This window comes from Euprymna scolopes, chromosome 6, assembly GCF_053919585.1.
Source record: "Euprymna scolopes isolate OS-2025 chromosome 6, ASM5391958v1, whole genome shotgun sequence".
In the NCBI taxonomy this organism is placed as follows: Eukaryota; Metazoa; Mollusca; class Cephalopoda; order Sepiida; family Sepiolidae; genus Euprymna; species Euprymna scolopes.
The window spans coordinates 127,299,313-127,311,976 of record NC_136487.1 but is presented as its reverse complement, the minus strand read 5'-3'; the positions used below and the strand labels follow the sequence as shown (position 1 = coordinate 127,311,976).

The 12,664-nt window shown below is 36.2% G+C and overlaps 1 protein-coding gene across 5 annotated transcripts in view; it reads left to right on the top strand.

The window, feature by feature from the left end:
* The first annotated feature begins 714 nt into the window (after positions 1-714).
* The window catches only part of LOC145277948 (uncharacterized), a 163,530-nt gene continuing 151,580 nt past the window's right edge, over positions 715-12,664 (top strand). For 2 of the 5 annotated variants that reach the window (XR_013868254.1, XR_013868255.1), the window contains exon 1: positions 715-935. The gene's annotated coding sequence lies outside the window, so the exon portion shown is untranslated. The remainder of the gene's footprint in view (positions 936-12,664) is intronic. The other 3 variants (XR_013868257.1, XR_013868251.1, XM_080130043.1) reach the window with 2 other exon arrangements.

The following is a 12,664-nucleotide window of genomic DNA, read 5'->3' as shown; positions in this document are numbered from 1 at the left end:
AAAACATTAAATACAAATTGAAATGGTCTATACTAGGAGGAGCTAGCAAATACTCACTAAATAAGTCTGGCCGATGAAACCTTTGCACTCTAGGATCAAATTATATATTTATATCTAAAGAAAGACTTCTAAACAAAAGACAGGAAGTAATTTAATAATCGAATGATAGCAACTTAATTATAATAATATATATCTTATCTATAGACTAGAACATGAAATAAGGTGGTATTACATTATTTTGAATTTAATTTTAATCTAATAACTATTGGTCAACAATATTTTAAACATACATATACATTTTTATAAAGTTATATAATGAAATATTAACATATAGAACAGATGGTGGGAGTTTGAAACATTAAGTAAGTATTGTGGCACTATTTATTTGTGCAACTGTTTCTAACACACTCTGCGGCATGGCCGAGTAGTTATTTGGCCATGTGCGTAGAGATACAAAGAAACGCCTTCCAATCATTCCCTTTCCTAGAGCTCTCTCTCTCTCTCTCTCTCTCTCTCTCTCTCTCTCTCTCTCTCTCTCTCTCTTTCCTGCACGACCACCATGAAGTGAAGACGCATATTTTGTCTCTCCGTAAGTGGGAGGAGCACCCCCTCCTTCAATACTAGTTAGCTTAGTTAGCTTTGAAAAGCCTATTGTCAAGTTTTTAATTGTTAAAGTTTTTGTAATATATATTTTGTAAAATAAAATAGTTAGTTATACTTTATATATATTACAATTGTGTCGCGTGTCGTTTTTCTTATGTCTGCCATAAATGCCTTCATAAATGCCTTCATAAACGCCTTCACAAATGCCTTCATTGAACAACGAAGCGGTCCGGAAAATGAAGAAAGAAAACTCCAGTCAGAACGCCACCAAGTGTGAAGAGGTCAAGACAATTCCTGGAAAAAGGATCCACACAGCACATCCAACATCTCAGGTATGCTTTTCTTCTTATAGGCCCTAACGACGGCCATCTTCATATCTTCCCGAGACCGCTTTAAGACATTTGCTATAACACGTCTGTCGGTCACACCTCAGTGGCCAACTGATAGTGGTATGAACTAATAACATAAATATCTAAACTAATAACATAAATATGATAATAGAAGCAGTTTTTTGTAATAAAAGCATAGATTTCTCGAATTGAAACAAGAAATATATAGTAAATGAGCAATACGTTTAAAAAATGAATATAAGGAGAATCATGATACATTAAAGTTTAGTAAATTTAGATTCTTATGAAAAAGAAAAGTTCGGACTTTTTTTTAACAATAAAAAAAATGTAAATTAAATATTTTACACATCTGAACGTAACGACTTTTATTCTATAAATAGATAGGCACTCGTCCAAGTTATCCGGAAATAGAAATCTTCTTACGCTCTAGAAAGGCACGACGACATGCCAGCTGCCAGTTGGCAAAAAGACAGCGGACGGAACATTATGGCAAACACGTTAAGTATTTTTAAAACTCATCCTAAATGTTTTTTATGTTACCTTGTTTAAACCTGTGTTTCGTGTTTTATTTATGTATTTGTCTCTATTTTCCTGCCTTATTCGTCACCCCCCATGCTACAAAGTAAACTAACGATAAAAAAATGCCGGGAATTATTCTCTATTAGAGTAGATAAAGTTAGGACCTTATTTGCGTAATATACTTATTATATACTATTACTGCAAACTTGCCTATATTAAATGCTTGCTTCCTGGCTAGCCAATCAAACCATCTAATATAGTTAGCCTTATTTTCAATTACATTCGAAATATAATAGAGTGCCATTAGCAAAGAAAAACTTACCTATGAAAACGAACCTCCTAAATAAAACCCTTGGATAATTATCTAAACTCGAATGTAAATTAATATTAAGCCGACTTTGCAAATTGATAAAAGTTAATTATTGGATTTTAATTAATTATAAGGTGAAACTCCAATGATTCAAACTCGATAGATAACGACAAACTTCCACCCATTAATATGGGAGGGGAGATTATCATCAAAAGTGTCCTGAATTGATAAATTAGCACCGGACTTACTACTTAGATATAAATAAGTAACTTGTACCTATTCCCCTCCTCCCCTTTTTTTTAATAGAGAGTAGATAATACAGTGGATGTGTTATCGGCAGCTCCAGTAACTCTCGCTTCTCTTTTTTGTCCCTCAGTCCTCATTCAATGAGTGATTTTTCTGACAAAGGGTGAAGAAAAAGCTGCTTAAAGGTCGGTAGTACTTGGTGAACAGTATACTGAGATGTGGGAAATTTTCTGCCTCTGTCTGTCCTTGTGGTCATGTCACTAGTAAGGGTGCTGGAGGTAAACGTTTTGTCTGAGCTGACGTTATCCGCGTGATAGTCAGGGACCGAACCTTGGATTAACCACTAACGAGGCTGTACTATCAGCAGGCGCAAAGTACTGGGACTGCTGTATTGCCATTTGGTGAGTGGATCTGGACCATGTAGTAGTCTCTGCTGGGGCCTCGATGCCATACTAGTGGGTAATTGTTACGACTTTACCTCTCCATGTGCTACAAAAAAAGTCCTGTCTTTTTCTCTCTTACTTTCCCTCTCTGTACTGCTCAAACCAAGTATGCCGAGCTATTCCACAAATCCTAAAACCTCAACATGAAATATCTCCAGAATAAAAACTCGAATAAACATAGAACCCCATCTTCCAACGTAGACCCCTACTATCAGGTCTCCTTCTCCAATATCAGGAGTCTACGTTCCAACCTTCCGGAGGTTGAAACACAATTACAGGAGACGAAACCGAACATATTATTTCTAAGTGAAACTGGAATAGGGCCGACCATTTCTCTAGATGAGTTTATAATTAACGGATACTCTAACTTAACAGCTTAATCTGACCTCCAAGATCGCCATGGGCATGGAATATGTGCCTACATTAAAGATGACTTCCCGTGTAGCAGGGATATCTCTAGAGAAGATCCTAATTTACCCTATATATACTTCAGGGTTGCACTTGCTAACACCACTGCATTTATATTTACTCTCTATCGACCCCACAACAGCGGAGTTACTATCTTTAAGAGCATATCTGAGAAAATAGACCACATACTGTCTGCGTATCCCTCGGCTAAGATCCACATCTGTGGTGACTTCAACGTCCATAACGTGGAATGGCTGACCCATTCAAATAAGACAGATGATGAGGGGAGGTTTTGTCATGATTTTGCCATTGCTTATGACCTCACTCAGATTGTTCGCGAACCCACCCGTGTGCCCGATACACCCGGTCAATATGCAAGCCTTCTAGACCTTTTTCTCTCAAATTCCCCTGAGCTATGTTCATGTTCCGTTCATTCTCCTCTAGAATCCTCCGACCACTCTGTCGTATCAGTTAAGATAAAAACGAAATGTAATAAGTCCACAGACGTACCCCTCCACCGTACTGTATATCGATACTCTATGGCTGACTGGGATAGCTCCCGTACATTCATATCTGATTTACCTCTGCACTCCATATTTAAAAAGGAAGTGTCCTCTATAGTATCCGATCTGACCGAATGGTTAATTGTAGGCATAGACCAATTCATACCATCTAAAAAATTCCAACAAAAAACTAACAGCCCGCCATGGTTCTCCCCAGAATGTGCTGCTGCTATCGCGCACAGAAATCACTTTTTCCATAGTTACCAACGTAATAGATGCACTGAAACTAAAGCTGCTTTCAGGACTGCCAGCAACCACTGTAAAAGAGTGATAAAACATGCAAGAGAGCTATATGCCCAGTCTGTTAAATCCAAGGTAGCTGATCAGCGGCTTGGTTCCCACCAGTTTTGGCAAATAAAAAATAGGATCCTGAACAGAAGTGTGCGTTCTATCCCAATCATTATCAATGGACCAGAGGTAATCTCGTCAGCGTCATACAAGGCCAAACTATTTGCAAAGAACTTTGCAACTAATTATACCCTATGCGACGAAGGCCATCAAGGCCATCAAAGAAGCTTTGTTCATGGAATCCACGTTTTGATTTAGGCACAGATAAAGAGTGGGGGAAATTTTTCACAGTGGATTCAGCTAAACGGGTGTTTTTCGTGAAAGATTGGCGAGAGGGGGACCAGAGATTGGAGTTCAGACGAGCACCTGCCATGGAAATAACGATAAAACAAGGAAAGGCTCGCAACGTCTCTTCTGTGGGAGAGAGGTTGCAGGGTAGAGAAAAGGGCATCCCCCACTAAGCCACGGAGTCTATTTTGTACTCTGTCAAGGCAGGATATGATAACAGTACTCCATCTTTGGACATACTTGGCTTTTATACAGATAGAGAATTGCATCAGTAGTGAGATATCTTCTGGAGTGGTAGAAAGATCCCACCATTTTCTCAGCGTCCCTGGCAACAGATTTGATGTACGTGTTCCATTTCAGATCAGGAGTAAAGGTCAAACCCAGAAGCTTGTTAAAACATGGAGTCTCCCCAAGACGAGAGCCATCCATTTCAATTGATGCGAGATGGGTTCCAGAGCGTTGATGATGTAAAGATAGAAGCTTGGTTTTGGATGCATTAAAAGTGACCAGCCACCTCTTCTCCTATTGTACCACGCGCTCGAGATCAGAGGAGAGAGAATCAGAGAGAACTTTGTCATTTACAGCCTTTGATGTGTTGCCGTAGATGGCCGTGTCATCAGCATAGATGTCAACGAATGATTTAAGTATGTATTTTGGGAGATCATTGATGTAGATCAGGAAGAGAGTTGGGCCCAGGATGGACCCCTGGGGGACTCCAGCATTAATACTGTGGGCCACTGATTTCTGCCCATCAACCACTACTCTTATGAACCTATCAGAGAGAAATGATTTAATGATTGAGAAAACATTTTCAGTAATACCGTAGCTGGAAATCTTGTGAAGTAGGCCTTTATGCCATACCTTATCGAAGGCCTTCGATATGTCAAGAGCAATTGTCCTGGAAAGGAAACCTTTGTCAAGAGATTCACTAATTCTATGTGATATAACCGTTAGCACATCTACGGTAGATCTTGCAGAACGGAAACCATATTGCGTGTCACTAAGAAAGTTATTTCTGCTGAGGTGGTTAACTATTTCTCTATTTAATATGGATTCCAGCAACTTACTCATTACACACAGGAGACTTATTGGTCTGTACTGAGAGGGAGATGACTTTTCACCTGAGTTCTTAAATACAGGGCATACTGATGAGGTATTCCAGGGTGTTGGAAAGCACTTCTCCTAAAGGCAACGCTTAAACAGTTTTGTAAGTATGGGGGCAAGTTCTGGTTGGAGCTTTTTCAACACTATAACTGGAATGCCATCAGGGCCAGTTGCTTTACTGGAATCAAGGTTCTTGATTAGCTAGGCGACCTCATGCACAGATAGTTGTATGTTGCATAGCGTGTTGTCTGTTATAGGAGGAAATACAGGGAGTTGATGGTCATTGTCATATGGGATAGAGTTAGCTGCAAAGTTCTTGGCAAATAATCTGGCCTTGTCTGATGCTGACGAGATGACCTCAGGTCCATTGATGGTAGTTGGGATAAAACGCACGCTTCTGATCCAGATCCTGTTTGCTATTTACCAAAACTGGTGGGAACCAAGTCGCTGCTCAGCTACTTTGGAGTTAACAGACTGAATATATAGCTCTCTTATATGTTTTATTACTCTTTTACAGTGGTTGCTGGTAGTCCTGAAAGCAGCTTTAGTCTCAGTACATCTATTACGTTAGTAGCTATGGAAAAAGTGATTTCTGTGCCCGATGGCAGCAGCACATTCAGAGGCGAACCATGGCTGGCTGTTTTTGTTGTAATTTTTTGTATGGTATGAATCGGTCTATGCCTACAATTAACCATTCGATCAGGTCTGTTACTATAGAGGACACATCCTTTATAAACATGGAATGCAGAGGTAGATCAGATAGGAATGTACGGAAGCTATCCCAGTCAGCCATGGAGTATCGATATACAGCAAGGTGGAGAGGTACGTCTGAAGACTTATTACATTTCATTTTTACGTTAACTGCTACAACAGAGTGGTCAGAGGATCCCAGAGGAGATAGGACGGAACATGAACACAGCTCAGGGGAAGTTGTGAGGAAAAGGTCTAGAAGGCTTGCATATTGACCGGGTGTATCGGGCACACGGGGGGTTCGTGAACAATTTGAGTGAGGTCATAGGCAATGGAAAAATCATGACAAAACCTCCCCTCGTCATCGGTTTTATTTGAGTGGGTCAGACATTCCACATTATGGACATTGAAGTCACCGCAAATGTGAATGTTAGCTAAAGGATGAGCAGACAGGATGAGGTCAATTTTCTCATATATGCTCTTAAAGATAGTAACCCCACTGTTGTGAGGGCGATAGAGGGCAAATATAAATGCAGTGGTGTAAGCTAGTGCAACCCGGAAGCACATATAAGTTGAATTAGGGTCTTCTCTGGAGATATCCCTACCACATGGAAAGCCATCTTTGATGTAGGCACATTTTCCGTGCCCATGGCGATCTTGGAGGTCAGATTTAGATGTTAAGTTGGAGTATCCTTTAATTATGAATTCGTCTAGGGAAGTGGTTGGCCCTATTCCAGTTTTAATTAGAAAGAATATGACCGGTTTCGTCTCCTGTAATTGTGTTTGAACCTCTGGAAAGTTGGAACGTAGACCCCTGATATTGGAGAAGGAGACCTGGTAGTAGGGGTCTACGTTGGTGGATGGGGTTCTAGGTTTATTCGTGCTCATGGTTGAGGTTTTGGGGTTTGTGGAGCAGGTCGGTAGACTTGGTTAGAGCAGGACAGAGAGGGAAAGTAAGAGAGAAAAAGACAGCAATATTTTTGTGGCACATGAAACGGTAAAGCCGTAACAATTACCCACTAGTATGGCATCGAGAGGCCCTACCAGAAACTACTGTATGGTCCAGAATCCATTCACCAAATGGCAATACAGCAGCTCCGGTACTTTTTACCTGCTGATAGGACAACCTCCTTAGTGGTTAATCCAAGGTTCGGATCCCTGACTATCAGGCGCGTAACGTCAGCTCAGATGAAACGTTTACCTCCAACACCCTTACTAGTTACATGATCACAAATATAGACATAGAAATAGAAATTTTCCGACATCTCAGGCTACTCTTAACAATGTACTACCGACCTAGAAAGCAGCTTTTTCTTCACCCTTTGTCAGAAAATCACTCATTGGAAATGAGGACTGAAAGACACAAAAGGAGAAGCGAGAGTTACTGGCGCTGCCGATAACTCATCCACATGCATTATATACTCTCCATTGAAAACATAAATAAATAAATAAAATAAAAATTTAAAAAAAGGTGAGAAGGACTTATTAATATCTACTTAGTATAAACCCGTTGCCTCATTCACGGACTAGGATAGTACTTGAAGATAGTCTCCCCTCCCATATTAATGCATGGATACTTTTTGTCTTTATCTAGGTCGAGCTGGGATGTTAAACCGTTCCAGCTCCACCCCATAATAAATATGCTATAATGGAACTTTTATCAAATTAAAAAGGTCTGGTTATTTTTAACTCGTTTAAAAAACTGGTTAAGAAGTAATACCTTTAGGGTTATGTATTAACTTTAGCTAGAAGTAAAGCATACTTTAGAAGAAAAAAAAAGCACCGAATTGCATATCGGCGAATTTGGATGTATCGTCCCGACAACTAAGTATATCACCCTCTCAACCCAACTATTTCATAAATGTCGATTTACTGAACTGAATTGTTTTTCTTATTTTGAATATTTTATGCTTGCATTTTATGACTTAACCATTGTTTCATAAAAAAAGAAGATAGCATACAAGAAAAAAAGGAAAGGAAAGCAATGTTTGATTAAATAGTTTTCTCTATCCCTCTCCTTCTTGTACCCGTTGGACACTGTCTGCATGTTTTCTTTTATTATTATTTAAAAAAATTTAGCGTCATTTTGTTTGTTTGTTGAATTACTAGACTACCCGTGACCCGTTGGATCAGTATGTTATATTAGCTATGGAATTAATGTATAGCCGTGACACTTGTGGCGTAAAGAAAATAGTTTTTTTGTGGCATAACAGAAACATTTCTATGAAAGTATATTAAAATGAAAAAAGAATATAGACTTCTATGAGTCGTTATGTTTATAATTATTTATTTTTGAAAGTAAAAGCTTACAGCCATGGAATTATAAGTGGTTTGCCATACTTATAGGTAAATGTGCACTGAACAGATACCGGCACTTGATGCCGAATGTGGACCCTGCACAAACATTGGTCTATTTAGCCATGAAAAACTTTTTCAGGCAAAAAAAAAAATTTTTTAACCCAAGAAAATGCCAAATTGATAAATGGTAGTCACATTTAATTCGCATAGATAAGCAGCGACAACACTAGTGATCTGTCTAGACCAGGCATACACAATTTTTATAAATTCTTGTAAAGTTAACTAAGAGTTTGTTTTTTTTTAAGATCCTTTTTTACTGGATGTCTTCTGACACATGAATTTTGCACCGAAAAATCTTCGTGTCACGATACTTTATGAGAGGCATCTCCTGATGACAAACACTACATTGCATCGGAGATGCAAGTATTATTCGTTTTTCGAGGAAGTCCTTTGACCATTCAAATAGTTGCGTAAGCACTTATTATTATTAATGTACAAAAAAATATTTCATAGAGAAAATAAAATAAAAATGAATTTAAAATTAAATTAGAATGAAATAAAATAAAAAAATAAATTTAAAATGAATTAAAATAAAAATAAATTTAAAATGAAATAAAATAAAAACAAATTTACTCAAAGAAAAAAAGTCATAACAGAAAACACGCTCGATTATTTTGAGTTTAACATCAATTTAGCATTTTCTTTGGCATTTTATTATTATTTTTTATGTCCTGAAATAGACCAATGTTTGCGCAGGGTCCATACTCGTTATCAAGTACCCATATACCAGAATACTTAAATTTAATTAAAATTTTGATATATATTTTAATTTAATCGCGAAAAAAAATTGGGACGCTGCAAACGTACACAGTAAAACAATACGTTTTATTGTCGGGTTGATTATGTACGCATGCGAAACCGGAAGTCGTAAACCGGATGTTGGGTTACAACACTCGTTACAGGGTCATTTGAGTTTTATAATTATATAGGTAAATAAAACAGTAGACGTGTGTGTATCTAACACGTAAACTCTTAAACTACTGGTCACATAACACTAAAATTCCCAGAAAATACAATTCGTGCACCAAGGATAGTTTATAGCGAGTAATATCTTTGTTTACATACATGAATAATGCGTACATACATTGGCAAATTTACATGTAAAATACATTAACCACTAGCCAACATTTTTTGCGCATACGCAAACTTTAAACATCAGACTAGAACGCTACATATTTTGATTGTATTAATAAAAAAAATGAAATAATACGTAAATTTCACTCGCAGTTTGGAATATGTTAATAAAAAAAACTATATATATTTTTATTATTCACTTATCGAAGACATACCTGTATATCTTTTATTATTATGTGACCGATTAGATAAACAATTATTAATTACAAAGAAATATTCAGTGTTTTTACAGTGTACGCACCGTGTTACATTCCAGATAGGATTTTAAAATTAAATTTAATTTTTATGGCATCTTTTTATTAAACGCCCAGCCAATGAATTACAAATAAATGAATGAATAAATAATCAGAACCCCTCCCTTATTATCACTGAAAAAATACTAAAAACATTACATAAAAAATAAAAATAATAAAAAGTGGATTTAGCGTTTCAAAATTAGAACAACGCCCGACTGAAACCGATGATTGCCGGTCTCGCCCGATCCATGCTTGACGGGAATTCCCGAGAATCCGGGTCAAATTTTCTAAGAGTACCAAAAATTCTTACGTTTCGAATGCATGTGTTTTTCTTCTTTTTTGTGTTCAGATGTTACATGGCATTTACAAAACATACTTATATATATTTTATTCATTTATCGATTTGATGAACAACTATTGATACCAAAAATAAACTGCCATTTTTTTCCGAATACATGCGTTTTTACTATTTTTAGTTTTTCTCATAAAGTTTTCTTGCACAGGACATTATGCCAACAAAAAGAGGTTTATTTCTAAAAAAAAAGAAATATGTAATCAGATAAAATGTCTCATATATTTTATTCGGACTATTATTCTCATCTTCCCGAAAAATTGACTCATAGAAAAACCTTTAACAAATATCTTAGTCACCCCTGTTTTTGTTAAAATATTTTTAAATGTTGTTTCCAATATTTTAAATAACATGAGATATCTTCCATTTATCATAAAAATATATGCACTCGGTTATCTCCGACACTCACTTCGCTTACAGTAAAATATATAATTTCCATGAATATGATTTTCATTACAAAAACAAAACATGTATTCACGTTCGAATCCTCGACTGGTGAAAATCCGCCAAAGTAGTCTGATTATCGTCTGCCACTTATTTCAATCAACACACCGCTCCGAAACTATTTCACCACATGAAAGGCTGACACGAAAGCAGTCATTCAAACATAAACAGAAGTTTTCTTTCTTATATTTTTAAAACAAAATGTAATAAAATTTGATGTTGCTCTAAAAATTAAATTTTATTTATAGTTTCGTTCATCCTTGACCCCCCCCCCCGCCCGCATCGATACAAGTGCCAATCGACATTACTTTCTCTTTAAATTAATACACCTGTTTCCTTGAGAAAAGTTTATTTTCCCAAATAATATCCTTAATTTACATAGCTTCTTCCTTTTTCTTGAAATAATTTCTCTTTTTTCATTAAACTGATAGGTGAAAGTGGAAAATAGTTAAGATGCCCCCTCCCTATATTAAGAATGGCTTTCTAAATAATAACGTTATTATTTCAGCATGATTCTTACACTGCACAAGTACCAACAATTCTGTGAAGACGGGCGTTTAGGTGGCAAAACAATTTCTAACCTTCTATCAAATAAGAGGAACCAAACTCCTTAATCACTGTTATGTTACTATGCCAACAGTATATAAACAATGACATCGGTATTTCAGAAGTTAAGTTTTAAGCAGAATTTCTTTTAAAAAATAATCAATATGAAAACAAATTATAGGTATGGGGGTACTTTCCGGTGATGACGTCATTACTCTAAAATATGCTGTTAATAGGGGAAAACTAGAGATTATCAATACATGGATTGGTAAGTGTTTAAATATGACAATCGTCTCAAACATTATTTCCTTCTGTTTATTCGAATATGAGGGTGGAATTAGAAGAAGTATAATTTCGGGTGATGACGTTATTCCTCTTCAAATTTTTGTGTTAAGTGGCACACAATTTAAGATTATCATTCCTCCAGACGTTATCTCCTGCTGTTTAGTCGAGTAGGAGCGTGATAGGCATAGGGATAAATTCCAGTAATGACGCCATTCCTCTTCAAATTATTGTTGCTACATGGACGAAAACTTGAGAATGCAATCACATGGATTTGCTAGTGTTTTAACGGGGGACAATTTGAGATTTAATGAGACAATCCTCCCAGACATTATTACCTCATGTTTATTCGAAGTGAGTGTTTTAATGAGATAATCCTCTCAGATATTATCTCTTCCTCTTTATTCCAGTACGCGTGGGTTAATAGGAAGGGGGAGTAACTTCTGGCGATGACATAATTCCTTATCAAATTATATTGGAAAATGGGGCACAATTTGGATCTGCTCCTGTCTATTCCCGTAGGAAGGGAGTGATAGGCAGGCTGTAACTCCCGGTTATTACGTAATTCCTCCTTAAATTATGGTGGTAATTGATGACAATTGGGATTATCATTACATTGATTGGCGTCTGTTTAAATGAGACAATTGTCTAAGACATTATCTCCTCCGGTTTATTCGAGTAAAAATGCGTGATAGACAGGTGAGATGACTTAATTCCTCAAAATTATTGTGGTAAGTGGGGGACTACTTGAGATTATTAAAGTGATCAATATCATAGATAAAGCAGGTGTATTTATGGGCGGCATGTCCTGAAAAAAAAATCACTTAGTCTTTTGTCATTGTGTAGTGGTATGCGTTAGTCGATAAAAAAGATTCCAATAGTTGGCCGACACCCATTAGTCCTGCTAGTTTATATATAGGAAAAAGAAATAGAAAGAGAGATATAAATAGATAGATGAATAGATACACATATAATATTCTCATATATATATATATATATATATATATATATATATATATATATATATATATATATATATGAGAATCAAAATCAAAGCAAAATATGATGAAAGTAAAAATAAAATAGATAAACCCCATAATTTATTATACTATACCTGTTCACACTGAAACACTTATCACAATATTCTGTGGATCTATATAAAAAAAACTTGTTAAACTTTTTTACATATTTCCATTCTATAGAGGTCAGGAACGAACGAACAACCCATAATTTTATTATACCATTTTTCTTCAAACTGAAACATAATTATTAAAGTATACTTATGCAGATATATATAAAAAAATCTTTATTAAAATTTGTGCCTATTTCCATTCTTTGGAGGCCAGGCGCGAACGCAGACCCTACAATTTTATTATACCATCCCTATTTAAGTTAAAACATACTTATCAAAGTATTAGTATGTACATCTATATCAAAACCCATTGTAAACGTTTTTTTTTTTTCATTTTAAAATTTTTTATTTCCATACTATGTGGACCA